This window comes from Heptranchias perlo, chromosome 17, assembly GCF_035084215.1.
Source record: "Heptranchias perlo isolate sHepPer1 chromosome 17, sHepPer1.hap1, whole genome shotgun sequence".
NCBI lineage: Eukaryota > Metazoa > Chordata > Chondrichthyes > Hexanchiformes > Hexanchidae > Heptranchias > Heptranchias perlo.
Window position 1 is genome coordinate 25,204,120 of NC_090341.1, and position 22,172 is coordinate 25,226,291.

The 22,172-nt window shown below is 40.1% G+C and overlaps 1 long non-coding RNA gene across 1 annotated transcript in view; it reads left to right on the plus strand.

The window, feature by feature from the left end:
- LOC137334182 (uncharacterized) overlaps window positions 1-20,740 on the plus strand; it is a 118,969-nt gene extending 98,229 nt beyond the window's left edge. The window contains exons 2-3 of the long non-coding RNA XR_010966090.1: window positions 14,391-14,730; window positions 19,259-20,740. This is a non-coding gene — a long non-coding RNA (uncharacterized lncRNA). The remainder of the gene's footprint in view (window positions 1-14,390; window positions 14,731-19,258) is intronic.
- The last annotated feature ends 1,432 nt before the right edge of the window (window positions 20,741-22,172 follow it).

Genomic DNA, 22,172 nt, shown 5'->3' on the forward strand with positions numbered 1-22,172 from the left:
TTGTTGGAACAGAATAATACAATATAAAACTAACAGAACTACACTTAGGCTGTACAAGGCTTTGGTATAACTGTACTTACATAGGAACAGGAGTAGGCCATTCAGCCCCTCAAGCCTGTTCCGCCATTCAATGAGATCATGGCTGATCTGACTTGGAGTATTATGTCCAGTTTTGGCCTCTATATCTGGCATGCAATGTGCAGAGGAGATCCTGGAGAAGATTATGGGAGAGCTGAAAGGAAGAGATTATGGATTTCTAGCTGGTTGGAATTGATTGTTAAAATGCTCCCTCTCAGGGATAGAGCCCTAGCCTCCATTTGTTAAATGGCATCAACAGGCGGAATAATGATTGCTTGACCAGAAATACAGTTGCATCATGTGCATAACAAAGTGAGGATTCCTAGCCAACACCAAGAATACATATTATGAAATTGCACATCCCCAACCTATGATTTTTTATCCTTTAAATAGAATTCCTCAACATCTGCTCTCCAAGTGTGTCAAGAGCAGTGAAGCAGAAATTTCCAGCCCTACAGCCTGACCACTTGGTGATTGGTTCATGCCTTTTCTCATCTCTTTTCGTTTCATTCCCATTAACTCCTTTTGCTTCTCTCCCATAAAACTTTCTGTTTCTCTTTGTTTTTCTCTTATTTCTTCCTGCCTTTCTTGCCTCTGCCAATTTTACTTTTGAGCCAAGCAATAGAAGATGCCCAAAAGCAAGTTGTATTGACTTGCCTTCCTGTCTTCCCTCCTACCCAAACCACCCCACTTCTGTGAGGTGAGGAAAGCATCTCAACTTTGTTACAGACACTCTAAATTAGATAAATTTAAACATAAGAAAATGTCAAACCATTGCTGCTGCTGAAATTTAACAAGGATGTCTAATTGCTATACTGAATGAATAAATGCTCGCAGGTGTGATGGCTCATGAAACTGTTGCTTCATAGGTAAATTAAGCCAATTATTTTTAATGCTTCCATGTGCTTTTTATTACTGACAATATGTGGCACACTGATTCCATTGATGAGAAGCACGGTAGTCTAATTGTGATTACCATTGTAAAAAATTCTTTAATTAGACGTACGATATATATTGGGCCGGAACTTGCTCCAGTTGGCATGGCAAGGCTCTCAGCACATCCTGTGGATAAAAAATATGAACATACTGCGTCGGCCATGACGTCCATTTGCTTAATTTTGAAATCTTCTCCATTGGTGCACTCCGAGATCAGCGCAGGCCATGTGCGCATGCAAAGACTGTGAGAATGGAAGCCCCGCCCACAAGCGGGCAAGTAATATTCATTTATAGGAACATAGGAACAGGAGTAGGCCATTCAGCCCCTCGTGCCTGCTCCGCCATTTGATAAGATCATGGCTGATCTGTGATCTAACTCCATATACCTGCCTTTGACCCATATCCCTTAATACCTTTGGTTGCCAAAAAGCTATCTATCTCAGATTTAAATTTAGCAATTGAGCTAGTATCAATTGCCGTTTGCGGAAGAGAGTGACATTCCCTATGTTAGTCTAAATAAAAATTTAACATAATAACATACCTTATAAAATGGCAAGGAAATGATTTATAATGTACTGAAACATACAGAAATTAAAAGTTTTTTTAAAAATTATTTTTTGATACTTTTTTTAATGATCAAAAAATATTAAAATAGGAATAATTACACATTCCACATTTTTTTAATTTAATTTTTTGTTGTTTTGCAGTCATTATAAGTCTCCATGCTTTTAGAAAGTAGTGTAGGGCTGGTATTTTCAAGTGTTCCCTCTCGTGACATAAGTATCTTCGACCCAGCTGGGCAGATGGGTAAGTTTCCGATTGTTTGGTGATTGTCTTTGATTGTATTGATTGTGGCGTGGTTGGCCCTGTTGGCCAGAGGCTGCAAAAACCTATTGAGTTTAATTCGAAGTGCTAACAAAGACACTGACCTTTTGAACTGAGGTGACCTGGAGTTCAGTCACTGGTCTGAACTGGCCAGAACCGGTTTGAATTTGTTTCGCTTCTTAGAGAGACAAAGGAACGGTGATGCTACCTAGGCCCTTGGAACAGAGCCAATCAGGGGATGACATCGATCACTCCAGCAACTTTGAGCCAACCAGAGAAGACAGCATCATTCGAAAAGACAGACTTGGGGAATAAAACTGAAGAATTGCTGGTTTGGTCCCAGTGTGTGTCTTTGTTTGTTTGTGAGCAAGAGAGAGAGAGTGTGTGTGTGTGTGTGTGTGTGTGTGTGTGTGTGTTTTTGTTGGTGTGTGTTTGTGTCTTTGTTTGTGAGGGAGACTCCGGAGACTAACCCTCGTGGAAGTGGGAACCTTACGTCAGGGACGTAAAGACTACGTCAGGGACGTGGAGACGACGTCGGGAGTAAGAGGGAGAATTGCCTGGCCAGCAGTGTCTCTCCTTTCCGGGTAATATAATATCCTTTCTATTCTGTGACCACTCTGGGAGTGTTGTCAGAGAAACCTAGTGGGTGTGCGTTTAAAGCCTAATACTCAGGGAGTGTTATCAGGAAAACCTAGTGGGTGTGCGTTTAAATCCTAGTTTGAGTATAAACCAGTATAACCTGCTGTAAACTACATGCCTATATCTAACTAGACGTATAAGCGGTATGTACATGATCTAATAACGTTAATAAAGCGAATTGAGAATTAAGAGAGAATTGACTCTTCCTCTGCGTACTAAGCTAAAACCGTTAACCGGTGACTTCCAGTCAACAGCCCTTTAATTCAGGACTGCCAAAACGCCGTTGAAACAATCAGAGCAAGTTCGCGATATCCGGGTTTTAATGTGCATGTACGCACTCGCAAACTTGTTGCGATGGATTCGATGGCAGTTGGGATGGACGCCATTATGGAGCGGCATCCAAGGTAAGTAAGTTCTGGACCATTATTAAAGTAAACAAAAAATGTTCATTGATTTTCTTCTTTACATTGCAGTGTGATAACTTTCATCAGACCAAAGCATATCAACCTTCTTTTACATAGTAATAGTTTCTTTTAAAAAAAATTATACAGCAAAATAATGGCCCAGAATTCACTGTGGAAATAAAGGTGAGGCTAACAGTGCTCACCGTTATTTATGCACAAATTGGACAGCAACTTCCGGCAAGCACACATGCGCAGTTAAACATGAAAATCTGAAAGTTGCTATCCGAGATGCACTGCGCCTCCATCAACTTCACGAAAAATGATTCAAATACATTGAAAAACTTGAAGTTCCTGTACTTATGTGGGAGATACGGACTAAACTCACCACAAAAAGTTTGGGCTTATCCATTCCAATCTAAGCACCCTTTTAATGAGGTGATAGCAGCAACAACAACAACTTGCATTTATATAGCACCTTTAACGTAGTAATAACTCCCAAGGCGCTTCACAGGAGCGTTATCGCATTTGACACCGAGCCATATAAGGAGATATTAGGACAGGTGACCAAAAGCTTGGTCAAAGAGGTAGGTTTTAAGGAATGTCTTCAAGGAGGAGAGAGAGGTAGAGAAGTGGAGAGGTTTAGGGAGGGAATTCCAGAGTTTAGGGCCTAGGTAGCTGAAGGCACGGCCGCCAATGGTGGAGCGATTAAAATCGGGGATGCGCAAGAAGCGAGAATTGGTGGAGCGTAGAGATCTTGGAGGGTTGAAGGGCTGGAGGAGGTTACAGAGATAGGGAGGGGGCGAGGCAATGGAGGGATTTGAAAACGTGGATTAGAATTTTAAAATCGAGGTGTTGCTGGACCGGGAACCAATGTAGGTCAGCGAGCACAGGGATGATGGATGAATGGGACTTGGTGCGAGTTAGGATACAGGCAGCAGAGCTTTGGATGAGCTCAAGCTTATGGAGGGTGGAAGATGGGAGGCCGGCCAGGGGAATATTGGAATAGTCGAGTCTAGAGGTAACAAAGGCACGGATGAGGGTTTCAGCAGCAGATAAGCTGAGGCAGGGGTAAACTATCCTTCTTCATCCTTCTCAACCTGGCTGCAGCCTTTGACACGGTTGACTACACTATCTTCCTCCAACGCCTCTCCTCTGCCAAAACCGCTCACTATTCCAGGATCATCCTGGAACAGTGAGCAGTTTTCGCTGAGGAGAGCAGGACCTGATAGTGCTTTATGTGGTCCAGCCAGATCTGGCGGTGATTGGCTAAACCAGCTGTCCACCATAAACTTTCAAGTCTGTGTCCCTTGGACTTAAGGGAGCAGAGTTGAGGGCCGTACCAGGGGGAATGACCAGGGTGAGTGGGAGTAATGGTTTTAATGGGGACAAGGGCATCAAAGGTGGAGGTGAGGGTATGATTGAGCAGATTGGTAGCTACAAAGATATCATGGTGAATGGAGGGCCAAAGGCTAGACAGTTGGGAATTTGAAAGTGCATTTGTAAGTAACTTTGGGAAGAGTTTTTTCCAGCGGTGGACACAGAAAGAAGTGAGGTTGGGAGGGGGAAGGGGGATGTGGGTGGAGAGGAATACAAGGAAGTGATCAGAGATGCCCTTATCCGTGATTGACACGATGGGAATAGAGATTCCACGTGAGATGGCAAGGTCGGGGGGGTTGGCTGTGAAGTGGGGAAGTTTATATGGAGGGAGGGCAGTGAATTCAGTGGAGAGAGAGCATGATGAGTTGAGATGGAGGTTGAAATCACCGAGGATGAGAAGTCGCTCGGTGCAGAGGCTGAGGGAGGAAAGCAGATATCTCGGTGAGAAACTTGTCGTGATACTTGGGTGGGCAGTATAGGATGAGGACAAGTCTTCGTTAAGTCTTAGTTACCGCCAAATAACCTCTCTGGCACTCATTCCTTCAGCTTTTAATTGTTGTTGGAGATTATTTTTTAATTTAAATACTTTTTTTTTACTTTTTCTTTCTGTCCCTTTTTTCTCTCTCTCCTAATCCAATCTTTCCTTTTCTCTCTATTTTGCTTTCAGTACCTGATTTGACATTGAACTCATTATTCTAACCTACACTTCCTGGTTCAGACTCTGCGCTGCTCATTAACGATTCTTCAATCTGACTGGTTAAGGAGATACACAGTTGATTGCCCTGTTCACACAGGTCCCAGATGCCCTGTAGAGGGCGCCACGCCATTTGGAACTCTAACTTACAGTAACTTCCAGCGCAAAAGCTCATGGAGAGTATTTGGACAAGGGCAAATCTAACAAATGGCAGGCGCCGTTCATTGGCCGCTCACTGTGAATTCTGGCCCATTGAGAATCATTTGCAAGATGAACAGTGGAACGGACTGAGGAACAAACATTACATCTTCTTATGAGCAGTCTAAATTAATCCTGACCTGGGTGTATAACAGTCCTAGCCTGCATAACATTTCTTGCCAAACCGGTTGTGTTTCTATCAAAATTCAACAAATATCAAAACATAGCATCAATTTTAACCCTACCCGCCTGGCGGAAACCAGATTAGGCAGCTAAAGTCAAGCAGGTGACTTACCTACCAATGTCTCACCTCGATCCCGCCGTCTTCAATTTTTAACTGCTACCTGAGCAGGCGGCAAAGGCATGCACCTGAAGCCGGCAGGGTCCTTCTTTAAATATGCAGATTGGAGTGTGATGATGTTATCGGGCCCTGACTACAATTTTAACTCTGACCTGAGTGGGGAAACCACTGCAGCTTTCCTGTCAGGTAAAGTCAAGTGAGAAGTAGAAGATAAATGCATTACTTTCCTTTGTGGGGCAGGAGGAGCGGAGCGCTCCTTCAGGCCCCGCAAGGAAAGTTTGGGCCTCCCCAGCCCCAGATAGCCACCCCTTCCATACCATGAGCCCCACCCCCCTCCGGAACCACGGTCCCCACACTTACCTGAGTGCCAGCGGGTGGCCAAGGTCTGCCCAAATTTCCGCTGGTCGGCAGCCACTTCCCGCTTGTTCCAGGCAGGATGTCAGCTGGCGGCATGTTAATGAATCCTGGTGGCTAAAATCACCGTGATCTCATTCTGCCGCGAGTAGGGAGGAATCCATCTGAAACTAGCAGTTTCCTGTCATAAATCCTATGGCAGTTAAAATCCCACCCATAGTGTAAGCATTTGCTATATTGTTGCTTTGTATACAAATAATGATACTTGTTGTCTGAACATATAAAAGATCATTTTCCAACTTCATGCTCCTGGCAGGAAGTCTTTCCTGACAAGCGTCCATAATTGGAAAGTTGGGCCTGATTTCAACAGAAATCATAATACACCACAATACTATAGTGAATCAAAGCATACGCCATCATTCTAATATTATTAAAGACAAATCTATTGAGAAAACAAGATCTGATCCACCTCAGCAACAGAATAGGGGCACTTTTCCAGGGTGGTAACCTTGCGGAACAGATCGCTCACCTGTATATAGAACCCTGCCATATTTCATTTCTATTGATTTCAATATCAGTTTACTGCTCAAAATTACCCCCACTATATCTGGCAATTTTGAAGACAAAAATTTGGAAATAAAGCTGATTAAGATAGCCTTTGCAAGTAAGGAAAGCGTCTAGTTAGCTAGCTTTTATTCTGTTTTATAAATGTTTGTCTCCCTGTCTTGCCATCGTCTAACTTTAGACAGTTAAAGTGGCAACAACCCAAGATGGTAATTATTTCATGTTAATTCAACTTCTGGGCAAGCCTATTTTGATGCAATAGTCCATGAAGGAAGTACCAAATTATGACCATCTTCAAAATCTGAATCACTATCATCTCTCCTTCCCAATTTATAGTGAATTAAGAATGAGAAAAAAATCTTCATGTTCTACTGTACAGAAAGAATTTATGCTTCAAGTTACAATTTGTTGTCCTTTAAATGTAATTTTGGGATGTGTAGTTCATTCAATTACCTGGTTATGTTTGATACAGGTAACTAACAAAGCTCCTTGACTATTTATCACTTTCTAGATGAAACTAGAATGGAAATCTATCCAAATGTCTACAATTATCAATTGGTACATGATTTGATGAACATTGTTATGACAGATAACCAGGAATATGCAACAAAATACAACCTTTTCCATCACTTAGTTTTAGAAATCAGATGATTCCAGATGACAATAAAGAAAAAAACTTTGGTTGGGGACCCTTTCAGATTTTCGGGCTGTCCTTGATTTAGACGTCTGGACCTCCCACTAGAATGTCGATCAATGCTGCCACAGCTACTTCCTCAACCCACTGACAAATCATGGGCATTACAGGTCGGGAGGAGTGCTACTTATAGGGATAACCATAAAATGTTGCAAAGGTTTGGGAGACATCCACAATGTGAGATAAAGACTAGCAGGACATATGGACAGGGCGGGGACAGTTAGCCAAATAAGAGTTCTGTACACAAATACATGTAGCGTAAGAAATAAAACAAGTGAGTAAGAAGCACAAATTCAGCTTAAAGGGTACGATGTAGCAGCCATTACAGAGAGCTGGGCATGATTAAGAGCTAAATGTTCCAGACCATATGATCTTCAGAAAGGACAGGAAAATTGGAAAAGGAGAAGGAGTAGCAACACTGATAAATGACAGTATTACAGCAGTAGAAAGAAGGAATTTCAGTCAGGGTGATCAGGTAGTAGAAACACTTTAGGTAGAATTAAGGAGCAGCAAAGGATGCAAGACTCTGGTAGGAGTCTACAGAATACAGACTTCCTGATGGTAGTGATGTAGTGGGGGGATTTATAAATACAGAGATCACGGAAGCATGTGGAGACGTTAATTTTCATATAGATTGGGAAGAGCAGAGTAGCTCAAATCAGAAAGGTAATTAATATCTTGAGTGCATTCAAGATAGTTTTCTGGAGCAATATGTTCTAGAACCAACAAGGGGGCAGGCCATACTAGATTTAGTAATGAGTAATGAGCCAGATTTAGTTAATAGTCTAACAATAAGGGAACATTTATCTAACAGCAATCATAATATGATCAAATTCAATGTCAGGTTTGAACAGGAGAAACGTAACACAGTTTCTAAGATTCTAGATTTTGGTAAGGCTAACTTTAACAATATGAGACAGAGATTGATGACAGCAAACTGGTCAAAATTGTTATCAGGTAAAACTACAGATGAACAGTTGGAGGTGTTCAAAAAAGAAGTTAGCATAATACAGGACCAGTATATAACCCTAAGGGGCAAGAGCTCTACTTACCAAATAAACAGCCATGGTCGACAAAAGAGGTCAACAAAATAAAACTAAAGGAAAGAGCATACAAAAGTGCAAAGACTGGTGTAGATCCCGGGAACTGGGAGAGATATAAAGGACAGCAAAGGAAGACAAAAAAATAGTAAGACCTGCAAAAAGGCAACACAAAAAGAAACTTGTGGGGGATATCAAGATTAACACAAAAAGTTTTTACAATTATATTAGAAAAAAAATGGTAGTCACAGGTAATGTGTGCCCTTTAAAAATAAATGTGGGTAATATTGCAAATGAAAATAAGGAAATGGCAGATTTGTTGAATAATTACTTTGTGTCAGTCTTCACAGTAGAGGAAGAGGATACCTGACATTCCAGGGAAACTAATAATGAATCAAGGACTGGAACTCACTAAAGTAAGCAAGAAAACAGTATTAGAAAAAATAATGGCAGTAAAGACTGACAAATCCCCAGGACCTGATGGTTTCCACCCCAGAGTTTCAAAGTAAGTAGATAAGGAAATTGCAGTTGCTTACAAAGCTCTCTCGATTCAGGAATTGTCCCTTTAGGTAGGAAAATTGCAAATGTAACTCCATTATTTAACAAAGGAGAGAGAGAAAAACCACAAAATTATAGACCTGTTAGTTGTGGGGAAGTTATTGGAATCTATAATTAAGGATAGAGTGACTGAGCACTTAGAGAAATTTGAGCTGATTGGAGCTGACATGGATTTGTAATGGGTAGGTCATGTCTAACGAACTTAATTAAATTTTTTGAGGACATAATTAAAGCAGTAGACAGGGGAATGTCTATGGATGTAGTTTATATGGACTTCCAGAAGGCATTCAATAAGATTCCACATAAGAAACTGTTAGCTAAAATTAAAGCTCATGGAATTGAAGGCAAATTATTGACCTTTTTAGGAGATTGGCTCTGCGGTAGAAGATAGAAAGTAGGGATAACGGGTATGTACTCAAATTGGAAGGAAATAACTCATGGTGTCCCAAAAGGATCTGTGTTGAGGCATCAACTATTTAGTTGATTTATTAATGACTTAGATAACACAATAGAGAGCCACTTATCCAAGTTTGCCGATGACATAAGGATTGGTGGCGTAGTAAGTAGTGTCGACGGGAGCATAAAATTACAAAGAGACGTTGATAGATTAAGTGAGTGGGCAAAAATTTGGCAGATGAATTTCAACACAGGTGAGTGTGAGGTCATCAATTTCGGACCAAAAAAGGATCGATCTGAGTATTTTTTAAATGGTGAAAAGCTAGGAACAGTGGAAGTCTAAAGAGGTTTAGGGGTCCATGTACACAGATCAATAAAATGTAGTGGTCAGGTACAAAAAATAATCAAAAAGGATAATGGAATGTTAGTCTTTATACCTAGAGGGCTAGAATAAAAAGAGGGGGAGTTTTGTTACAGTTACACAAAGCCTTGGTTAGACCACATCTGTACTGTATACAGTTCTGGGCACCGCATCTTAGAAAGGATATATTGGCCTTAGAACGAGTGCAGCGCAGATTCACCAGAAGTTACCAGAGCTCCAAAGGTTAAATTATGAGGAGAGATTACATAAACTAGGCTTGTATTCTTTGGAATATAGAAGTTTAAGGTGTGATTTGATAGAGGTTTTTAGGATTTTAAAAGAAATTGATAGGGAAGATAGAGAGAAACTTTTTCCACTGGTGAGGAAAGTCTAGGACAAGGGGACACAACCTTAAAATCTGAGCCAGGCCATTCAGGAGAGAAGTTAGGAAACACTTCTTCACGCAAAGGGTGGTAAAAGTGTGGAATTCTCTCCCAAAAAAAAGCAGTAGATGCTAGCTCAGTTAATAATTTTAAATCTGAGATCAATAGATTTTTGCTAGCCAAGGGTATTAAGAGATATGGAGCCATGGCGGGTAAATGAAGTTAGGATACAGATTAGCCGTGATCTCACTTAATGGCGGAACAGGCTCAAGGGGCTGAATGGCCTAATCCTGTTCCTATGTTCCTATGTAGCAGATACAATGTGGTTATAATGGGAGATTTCAATTTTCACAGACTGAGAGAAGTAGAACAGCTCAAGTAGCAAAGACAATAAATTTATATAATGCACATGGGTCAGTTTTCTAGAACAATGGGGTAGAAATTCAACATCGTTGCACCCACTTTACAGCATAAAATAGGTACAACAATAACAAAGTTGGCATTGAGAAGGACTGCATCTGATTTGCACATGTATCCAGGCCACTGCTAAATTGGACAGGACATTTTTTAGGCAGCAATCGCTGCCGCCTGAAATGAGCACAGACTTCATTTTAATATTGAAATAAGCTTCTGCGCCCATTTCCGGACCCTTTCACGAAACTGGTTAAAAGTAGTCAGAGCTTGCTCTGCCGAAGCTTCAACTACTTTTTCAGGCTCTACGGTGGCCTAAAGTTTTCCGTGGCCTTTAAGGAGGCTGCACTTTACAACAGAAGCAATCAATGAGTTTTGGCACATTACTACGGGACACAGCCAGGGAAACTGTTTTACATTCACCGTGTTTCTCTCCTGCTCAGTCACTCCCTTTCAGTCAGTTTCAAGTAATAGCCGCATTTTCTTCTGAAAGAGGTGCATGTTCAAATTTTCATAAAATTGTAATAGTCACTTTGAAAAAGTATCATCATAATATTAACTTAAAGCAGTTCATCTTGAAGGTATCTCTGAAAAAATAATTAATATTCAGTTATAGAGGGCTGTCCGCAATAGCAGCAAATAGGGTCTCAAGATGCATTTACAATGGCAGAGTTGCCATTCGTACAATAACACTATTTGTACATTTTTCTGGCAAGCATAATTCTTCTTTAACTTTTTGGTTGATTTCCTGGACCACCCTGAGGTTTTAAACATTTGCTACAGTATTATCTAGAGAAAGTCTGGCTTTTACACTAATAAGGATTTAGAAAAAGGCTGTTATTTTCTCAAATTGTACCACACAAGAAAAATATATAGATTCTTAACCCTTTCTTAAGCAATTGTTTCCGCAAGTACTTTTAATAGTCTTGTCTTTGGCATTGTAGAGTAAGAATTGTAGAATTGTAGAGTTGCCACAGAATACCAAGTCAACGTTCCACTTCAAACTACTCACAGCAGGACATATTTCATAAATTTACAACTACTGACTGTGAAAATTATTCCCCCATGTTCATCCTGGCAGTTCTAACACAGATTATTTTACTGTCAGTACACTTAATAGTCTCCATCTTGTAATACTAAGCTTACAATATTCATCATGGACTGGACACTGTACTTTCAAATATCCCTGTAATTCAAGTACCTTTTATGTTCAAGACTGAACGTCTGTAAAAGACCATTGTTCCCCAAGGTATTTTATCTCTTGTTGAAAGTGAATCAAGTCTGCCTCGTTCATCAGCCCAGGAATTGGAAGATCAATTAATACAATAAATGCAAGCCAGCACAGATTTGTTAAAGGCAAATCATGTTTGACTAACTTGATTGAGTTCTTTGATGAAATAGTGGAGATGGTTGATGAGGGCAGTGCAGTTGATGTTGTGTATATGGACTTTCAAAAGGCGTTTGATAAAGTACCAAATAATAAACATGTTAGAAAAATTGAAGCCCATGGGATTAATGGGGCAGTTGTTGCATGGATTCGAAATTGACTAAGGGACAGAAAGCAGAGAGTAGCGGTGAATAGTTGTTTTTCAGACTGGAGGGAAGACTGCAGAGATATACCCCCAGGGGTTGGTGTTGGGATTACTGCTCTTTTTGATATACATTAATGACCTGGACTTGGGTATGCAAGGCATAATTTCAAAGTTCGCAGAAGACACGAAACTCGGAAATGTAGTAAAAGTGAGGAGGATAGTAATAGATTTCAGGAGGACATAGACAGACTGGCTGGTGAAAGGGGCAGACACATGGCAGATGAAATTTAATGCAGAGAAGTGTGAAATGATACATTTGGGTAGGAAGAATGAGGAGAGGCAATATAAACTAAATGGTTCAATTTTAAAGGGAAAGCAGGAACAGAGATTCCTGGGGGTCTGGACAAGTTGAGAAGGCTGTTAAAAATGAATAAAGGATCCTTGGCTTTATAAATAGACACATAGAGTAAAAAAGGAAAGAAGTTAAGCTAAACCACTGGTTAGGTCTCAGCTGGAGTATTGTGTCCAATTCTGGGTACCACACTTTAGGAAGGATGTCAAGGCCTTAGAGGGGGTGCTGAGGAGATTTATTAGAATGGTACCAGGGATGAAAGACTTAAGTTACATGGAGAGACCAGAGAATCTGGGGTTGTTCTCCTTCAAGGAGAGAAGGTTAAAGGGAGATTTGATAGAGGTGTTCAAAGTCATGAATGGTTTTGATAGCGTAAATAAGGAGAAATTGTTTCCAGTGGCAGAAGGGTCCATAGCCAGAGGACACAGATTTAAGGTAATTGGGAAAAGAACCCAGAGACGACATGAGGAAAACATTTTTTACACAGCGAGTTGTTATGATCTGGAATGCACTGCCTGAAAGGGTGGTGGAAACAGATTCAATAATAACTTTCAAAAGGAAATTGGATAAATACCTGAAGTGGAAAAATTTGCAGGGCTATGGGGAAAGAGAAGGGGAATAGGACCAATTGGTCAACCCTTTCAAAGAACTGGCACAGGCACGATGGGCCAAATGGCCTCCTCCTGTGCTGTATCATTCTATGATTCTAGATATAGGTTCCTGTTAAGCAAATAAGTAAATTACCACAAATGTTTATTAACCTATCATAACCTATATTCATGACTGCACATTGAGACCTAAACATGCCTGTTCCATAGCATAAATTTTGATAAAGCTGTACTTGGAAGTTTTATAAAAATTTATGCCATTATCCTAAATAGAGCTTACACGATTGTAGAAAATCAGAGAGCTCTGTAGGAAATGTTACAGAATATTACTAGGCAGCATTTTAACTTTATACATGATAATTATATGAACTGGACAAAAAGCAATTAGTAATCAGGAACCACCACAGTGGCTCCACATATGGAATGGCTTTGCTTTTAGATTTCTTTTACTGTAAGGCTCCCTTGTGCTCAATAGAACTGCAAGTCATTAGTTAAGCAGTTCTGAGTGCATGAAAAAGTTTTAAAATCTACATTCTCCACTCAAAGAATTGCCTCTATTAAAGGTTATAAGTTTAGTAGAAATACTTCAGTTAACTTTTCCCTTCTCACTCTGACATAGATCTGCAACTATTTGCCAAACTTACATTAACCATTGCTGTACCCCAGGTTTAGCAGCCAAATGTAACAATGTTAAAACAAGGTCCCTGGTTGCCAGGTGACAAAGTGCGCTACCATTTCTGTTTTTAGACTGTTGCAGGATCTCAGTGAATTGAAACCTGTCTTGCTTCAACAAAATTCACTCCTGATTGGTAACTTATAATGACTTGAGAATAATAGTCACTTAATTCTTACATTACTGAACAAAGAGAGAATTACAAACGGGTACTGTACTGTGAATTGTGTTTTAGGAACCAAGTAGATTTTGCTGTGTCTTTGCCACTGTCTTTGTTACTGGGGTGCTGAACCTTTTTGGTACAAACCAGTTCAAAAACTGCCAGTCCTAAGCAATTATCTTTAAACTATTCCTGTTGTTAGCAGGAATATGGCCTGCTCTCTAAGGAATTTAATTTGCTCTGTGCATTAGAACTAGCATATTTGCTAATTGGGCATTATGGGATAATAATTTTATGATTTGGCATTAACTACTGCCCACATTCCTAAATCTGCTCTGGTTATAAGTATTTCTAAAGCACGTTAATGCACAGACCCAGTGATGTTCATACATTGCATTTATTTCTCCCATTTAAAACTGGCACAAAAGCACTGAAGGGAATTGACAGAGGTGAGCATAGCCGGAGTTGCTGCTCAAAGCAGAAGTCTTCAGTGATCTATACAGCATAGGTGTCATATCAACTTTGTTGAAGCTAAACATTTTACATAGAATTGCATAGAAATTACAACATGGAAACAGGCCATTCAGCCCAACCAGTTAGTGTTGGTATTTATCTTCCATGCAAATAGTAGTCCTAATCCCAAGTGCCTGTTCTGTTTCCATATTCCATTTGTTCCCTTTTCTTGGAATCACCCATCCAACATTTTCTTAAATTTTGACATGGTCTCTGCTTCAATCACTAATTCTGGTAGTGTATTCCACAGCCTCACAGTTCTCTGTGTTAAAAAGCTTCTCCTGCTCGCTGTCCTAAATCTCTTATATTTAATCTTATATCTATGTCCCCTTGTTCTAGACCTTTCAATCACTGGAAATAGTCTGCTTCTATCATTTGGAGGAGGGGGAGCAGCAACAAGAGGATACAATGGCCCGAGAGGATCCAGGCCATAAGAGAAGGACTTACAGGACCTCCTACCACTGATGCAGTATGAATACCACCGATGTGCCACCTACATGGTCCTCAATGAGTAACAGTGCGTTAACTCCTGGAACCAGTCACAGCTAAACAGCAACAATCCAACAGCACTCTCGATGAAAATGAATGTAACCGTGGCAACTCAACTTCCATGCTACTGGGTGCTTCCAGATACCGACAGGACATCAGCCAGTATGCAGTTCAGCAAACCATCACTAAGGTAACAGATTTTGTCTGCTTTGCACCAAGGAAAGGCTTATCCTCCAGGCACAAAACAGGGGAAAAGGGATGGAGAAGCACTTGCTCAGTGAGCAGGCACAAGAATGGTAATCCCGTGCTAATGAGTCAGTAGCAATACCACAGTGCCTCCCATCTTATTTTCCTGGGTCTCTGATGGTGCATCTTACTACTTGTACCCAGCCCTCTTAGATCAGAGGATCTGAGTAGGGCTTAGGTGCAAACTTTCAGAGCCAGCCATTAGGGTAAACATTTTCCTTCCACATCACCAGCAGGGTGGACACAGGAGGTGCAAGCCTTTTGACTGCTGATTACCATTGCTGAAGGCCTCTTCTCTCCTGAAACCAGGCATGAGCCCCTGTCAAGAGGCATTTCTACACTCAGCCACCTCAGGCCTATGGTAATCACCTGAACCCAAAAATACAGGCATAGAGAAGAGATGAAAATCAGCCCTGTACGCTTGTGCCGTGCGTCTATGTCCAATTCAACAATGGCATGTGCACCAGCTGCTGTGGCAGACCCAATTTACTAGTTGTATGACCTTTCCCTGAATACACTTCCCATTGACTGCACTCTCATCACCTTTTGTGCAGCTACAGATAATACCCTCCTTTTTATTCAGCAAAAAAAGTAACGTATCTTGAGGGAATCAAGGGTCCCATAAGTTTTCAAGAGCAGGACAGGATGTGAGTTGGCTTCTGGGAGAATGCTAAATACAAAGTGGTTTTGGGTACATGTCAATGCAAAAGTGGCAGTAAAACTTGGGAGTCAGTCTCAATCTGACTCCCCAAGCGTATTAAAGCCAAGCAGTGTGAGTCAACCTCAACCTCACACTGCTCTTTAATGATGTGAGAAAGCAGATGTTGCTGTTGACGCTCTGCAGACATTAAGAAATAGCCGCAGGGGAAGCAGAGCTTTGAGCATGCAGGAATCATAGAATGAGAGTGGTTACAGCACAAAAGGAGGCCATTCGGCCCATCAAGCCCATGCCAACTCTTTGTAAGAGCAATCCAGTTAGTCCCATTCCCCCACTCTTTCCCCGTAGCCCTGCAATTTTTTTTCCCTTCAAGTATTTATCCAATTCCTTTTTGAAAGCTATGATTGAATCTGCTTCCACCACCAGCGCATTGCCGATCATAACTACTTACTGCATAAAAAAGTTTTTCCTCATGTCACCTTTGGTTCTTTTGCCAATCACCTTAAATCTGTGTCCTCTGGTTCTTGACCCTCCCGCCAATGGGAACAGTTTCTCTTTATTTACTTTATCTAAACCCTTCATGATTTTGAATACCTCTATCAAATCTCCTCTCAACCTTCTCTGCTCTAAGGAGAACAACCCCAGCTTCTCCAGTCTATTTATGTAACTGAAGTCCCTCATCCCTGGAACCATTCTAGTAAGTATTTTCTGCACCCTCTCTAAGGTCTTCACATCCTTCCTAAAGTGCGGTGCCCAGAATTGGACACAATACTCCAGTTGTAGTCGAACCAGTGTTTTATAAGGGTTCAACATTACCTTCTTGCGTTTGTACTCTATGCCTCTATTTATAAAGCCCAGGATCCCATAGGCTTTTTTAACCACTTTCTCAACCTGCCCTGCCACCTTCAAAGATTTGTGCACACATACCCCCAGGTCTCTCTGTTCCTGCACCCCCTTTAGAATTGTACCATTTAATTTATATTATCTCTCCTCGTTCTTCCTGTCAAAATGTATCATTTCGCACTTCTCTGTGTTAAGTTTCATTTGCCATGTGTCCGTTCATTCCACCAGCCTGTCTGTGTTCTCTTGAAGTCTATTATGATCCTCCTCATTGTTTACTACACTTCCAAGTTTTGTGTCATCTGCAAATTTTGAAATTGTGCCCAGTACACCCAAATCCAAGTCATTAATATATATCAAAAAAAGCAGTGGTCCTAGTACCGACCCCTGGGGAACACCAGTGTATACCTACTTCCAGTCTGAAAAACAACCGTTCACCACTACTCTCTACTTCCTGTCACTTAGCCAATTTCATAACCATGCTGCCACTGCCGCTTTTATTCCATGGGCTTCAATTTTGCTGACAAGCCTAATATGTGGCACTTTATCAAACGCCTTTTGAAGGAAGAGTGATAATCAGAGCCCACAGTATAGGGCTAATTCTGGGGCCCCAGCGAGGAGCCACATTGACAGCGAATGCAGGCCAGAGAATCGTAGTTACAAGGTTGTAGCCCTTTCTCCGTCTGACTCACAGTTCCTTCAAACGCCAGTTCCTCACAGAATTAGCCCATGTAACTCCAGTCTTGTCGGCTGCGCTTCACACCCGGCAGCGACCAGTCTCAGACCAGTGGTGTAGCACAACAGAAATGTGAGCCAATAGGAGACATTTAGAACCAGTTAACAAGTTAAATCTTCAGGAGCTGGAGCTGTTCCAGTTAGCAGAAAGCTGAAAAACATTTAGCTTATCGTGCTGACTGCTAATTGGAGTGACTAATGCTGCCAACTTCACTCCTTAACCCTCTGAGTAAGAAATGCTTTGTAACCTTCAAAACAGTCACTTAGATGGCAAAAAATAAATTCTGTGTAACTGTGATGCTGAAAATGATCAGAATTATGCAATGGATTGTAATATTTATAAAATCGCCAGATTTTCCCCTATTTGTCAACAGTATTTGGAGTCTAACCTAAAATACAAAAATGCAATGCTTCAGTGCTCACCTCCTTGAGTTCCAGTTATCATTTGCATTTGTTGTCTGCTTGAATCTCAGATTGATAATTCAGTGTTGTTGCTAAGTTGAGTTAGTTGAGCAAAAGTCCAAAATATTAATATAACATTATATAGTGTGCAGAGATACGGAGGGACTACTACTCTCTGGGCAAGGGCATCTACAACTCCCCTAACACACATAAACACTCTTGCATAACCCCTAGACACCTTCATCCATCTAATGTCCTCACATCCCCACATCTCTCTCTTCATCTCTACCATCACAATTGCCACACACTCCAGAAAGCTGTAAGATGCTGTCTTGTCCTGCTCACTGGCAGTGCTGACCAGTTGCTGTTCCCGGCCTATAGTGATAGAAAAGTGGCTGTTGTTACAACACCAACTACAATAGAAACCTTCCAACGGGGCTGGCATTACAGGATACAAACTGGGTCGGCTCTTTGTGTGGTTGAGCATATGTCTTTGTGAGAATGAGTGAGAAAAGGGACAAGAAAGGGCTTCAGCACTAACCCTCAGACTCCACTTCCTGCCTCCACATTTATGGTGCCAGCCACTCAGCATTGCAAGCCCCTTTTTTCGCTCCAGCCTGCTGAAGCCCTATCATCTGCCACGAAAACACGAATCCTACATAAAGAAGTAGTGATGATTGCCTTCCCTTCCCAACAAAAAAGGCAGATAGTAAATGGCAGGAAGAATGTAATTATCCTCCAGCAGCCCCATTATACTTAGTTCCCCTTTGGCCAGCATTTTTATGTAATGGTTTTACTATAATTAAATGAAACCATGTGTTACAGTAAGAAACATTAACAAGAAAGTAATTGAAGAAATAACTAAAGGAAAATGCGTCAGGAAAAAGATGGCACCCATTACAGATGCCCAGAAATTGTAGCATTTTACATTTTGATACAGCCTGGTATTTTAAACATATAGCTATTATCCACAAAGATAAGTAAAATGATTCTGTATGCTGAAGATTTTCACATCCCAGATCTGGTAAGAGGAGTTGTTTGTAATTAAGAGTATTTATTTTTAAGCACTCGTCTCACTGATAACTCAGATAAACCCAACAAAGTATAAAAGCAGTTTTAGTACTTTAATGGGGTGCTGTTCTCATCCCTCTCCATGCTTTGGCTCTTATCTTTATCCAAAGTCTTACTGTAATTTTATTTTTTGGGAGTCTCTCAGTCTTTAATCAGTTATTACTAGCTTACCAGAAGTATCCAAAATCTCAGTTTTTTCAGCTTGTAACTTTGTGCAGCATCATGTCCTAACATTGTATCTTCTATACATACTTAAGCAAGATGTATTCAGGGCTCTAACTTTACTATATTAACCTAGACCACCACACTGCAAAAAGGATCCATTTGATCTGTACATCAAGTACAAATGGACCATATGCACAATAGCTGACGTCCAAAGACTTCCCAGTACATGACAGGGCTTCCTGTCAGTTACTGAGACTCCCATGTGCTCACAGTTTGCAGTAGCTGCTGAATCTCATGTATGCTTCTTAAGTGGTAGCTGAAATCTCACACACACTCACCAGTCACTAATCTCTCAGAACTGTCCCCTGTTGAAATTAGAAATTACATTCTCACCAGGAGAACGTTTAGTGCTGTGGTTTTCGGACAAAGAATTGGAATGTTTTTCTTCAGTGAGACAACAGCTAAGCTTTGAGTCCATCTGGTAGGACAACTAAAATGTTATATGTTAAACATGTGCAGCTAAGGGAAAATTGATTTGAGGGTTAAATACCAGTTGTCAGATTTAAAATGTGAAAGTTATATTTTTATTTTGTTTTTGAAGGTGGATGACTAACAAAGTGGCTTCTTTTTTAATGTGATATGATGGAACATCTGAAGATTTTGGTGTGCAAAGATTTACTTTTGGCTGGGAAAACCTCTGTACTAGTTTATATTTTTTCCTCAAAATAAAATCCAATGTCATTATCATTTCGAAGGATTAAACCAAGAACACTTTATAAATGTTCAAATTGTAGGTGGTTTAATGAATGTTGTTGTGGACTAGTGTAATTTATCACCTACTGTCCTGCTGTCTAGTGCTCTGAAAAGTTTAACTTCAAGCTTGAATATAGGATACACACACTATGCACAATTTCCTGTTTTAATCTGTTAAAAGAAAACTTCAATTTAAGTCATGTGAAATAATCATGGTTTCTTTTCATTCATCATTGCTCAACTCAATTACCTCCTCAATTATAGTGTCAGCTGTGGCTCGGTGGTAGCTCTGAATATCCTCGCTCTTTCACGCCCGTCTATCAATCCCTGACTCTGACCGCATCTCGGCTCATTAGAATGGCTCCAGCCTTAAGTTAAAGAGTCGTATACTCGAATTTCCTGCACGCTGGTTCAAAATGGGAATAAAATTAAGCCCAGAATTTTGGGCGCAGTAGGAAATAACATCATTTTTCTGGTGTTTTATTGCTACTTTATTTTTATCTTCACTGAGACCTGCACTGTATTGTCTGTTCCATTGAATGTATTTTTATGGCATCAGTATAAGTCAAATTAAATATTGAAAAGCTTCCACAATTGCATGTTCTTAAACAAGTTGTGTCTAATGTGCATATAAATGGAATATATGTTATGAATTTGGCGCTTTCCTCGGATCCTGATTGTTTACAAAGATTTCCACATGTTTACACCCATTTTAACATTTAATGTTAATGAGACTGGCAGGAAATTTGGGTGTAAATAGACATCGACAAAATGGGCATAATTTCCGATGTAACTTCCCTATTACGCTCCACTGGAATTTCCACTCCTAAGTGTTTTGAACTTCTGCCTAGAAAGCAAGTAGTAACAAAGTTTTATTTGCTCAGATCCATAATTATTGCCCAGAATAAATCTAATTATAGAAAATTTACCACAAAAAATTATTGTTATAATTGTTTATACTCAAGAATGGTACAATGTGTAATGGTATATATATTAGTGCATTATTCTATAAAAACAAGACAACTGTTATGTACACAGCATACCATAAATATGGGAATAAAGAATAAAATACTAATGGAGTAAAATGTTTTCCCTAATATTTACAATTATTACTGAAGTAGAAACAACTGTACTATGGGCAAAACAGGTTCGAGGAGCTGAATGGCCTACTTCTGTTCCCATATACTGATGTAGAATTAAACTGTACATCTAAGTTTTGCATGGTTGTGTGAATGTAAAATCCTATGTAAGATTGAACATTATTACATCTCTAATATTTAACTTCAATGATCCATGGAAATTTTCTGCTGCAAGGTTTTCTGCTTAGCATTTACCAGTGATTTATTTTCACAGGTTACATGAACTTCTCCATTATTAATCAAAAATGTGTATCAAAAATCCATTGCATGTCTTGTTAACTAAAATACCATATTGAAAGAAATAAAAAATGTACAATACTCTTTTTTAAAATTGCTGGCTTCCAGCAGCTGCTTCTGAATAAACAATAAGCCATTCCCTTGTGAAAACAGAAATGAACCACTATTTCATCCACCATAATAAAGTCTGGCATTTCAATTAAAAAGCACACAGGGTCACAGTTGGGAGCGGAAGCTGCCGTTTGCAACCCTATCCATACAATATCTGCCATTTACTGATCTTAAACTTCTTCCTGCAATAAAATCTCATCCAATAACATCCCTGATCTTAATAGCCCGGGAAGGGGTTAGTCTCCACTTTAAAACACCTCGGAGACTTTTTTACCCAAGCCTCACAATGGTGAAATCCTGACATAACTGGTTCTGCCTTTGACTATAATCTGTAATTCTAAAATGACAGAAGAATTGTAACTCTGTCCTACATTTTAAACAAAGCCAAAATACAATTTTCATTCAACGTAAAGATGCATTTGGGATAGCTATAAATAATCAATTGAAATATTCCTAATTAGATACTATTTATCCAGAAATTGCACTGTGAATAGCTAGGGATAGCCTCCCTACAGAAGATCTCCTCCAATGCAAGAAAGACTCATTGTAGCAGTTTATCAGCCTCAATACAGAAAACGCTAATCAAAATACAGAAACTTCGGAAACTTATATAGAGACTGTCAGATGATAAACAAGGCCATAGTTTACAGTTTTCAAGGAAAAATAGACGAATCCAGGGGTTCCCAAAACATTGGAAAAAATCCCAGAATCCCTTGAAATAAATACAGAATTATTCAGTCACCATAAACTGTGGCCTTAATTATAAATGGATGAAATAGTGGAATGCAATCACAAAAAATACCAATAAACATCCTGGAATCTTGTGTATTAAAAATGGAATTTGGCTTTTTCTAGTCACTGCAAACCAGTTTCGCTGTTAATAGGCAGTGAAAATTGTTAGTCAGTCACAACCTGTAACAGATATTTTAAGAAAAAGGTAATTACAACTACTACAACAGATTTGGCATAACACAGTGTAGCACCTCTGACATAGGAGAACATCTCAGGTACTTAACAATGTAGAGAAAGAGCAGGGACAAGAGACATTAGGAGAAATCAAAAGCAAGATCAAAGGATTTTGAAGGGAGTGAAAGAAGTGGTGAGGGAGGGTAAATGGAAGGTGCACAGTACATGAAAGATCAACCATAGATGGATGAGAATTCTATTCCATGTAAAATAGCAGAATTGATTATCAGGAGTAAACTTGAGCACCATCTGTACAATACCAATCTAGTAAACAGTAAGCAACATGGAATCAGAAGGGCAAGGTCCCGT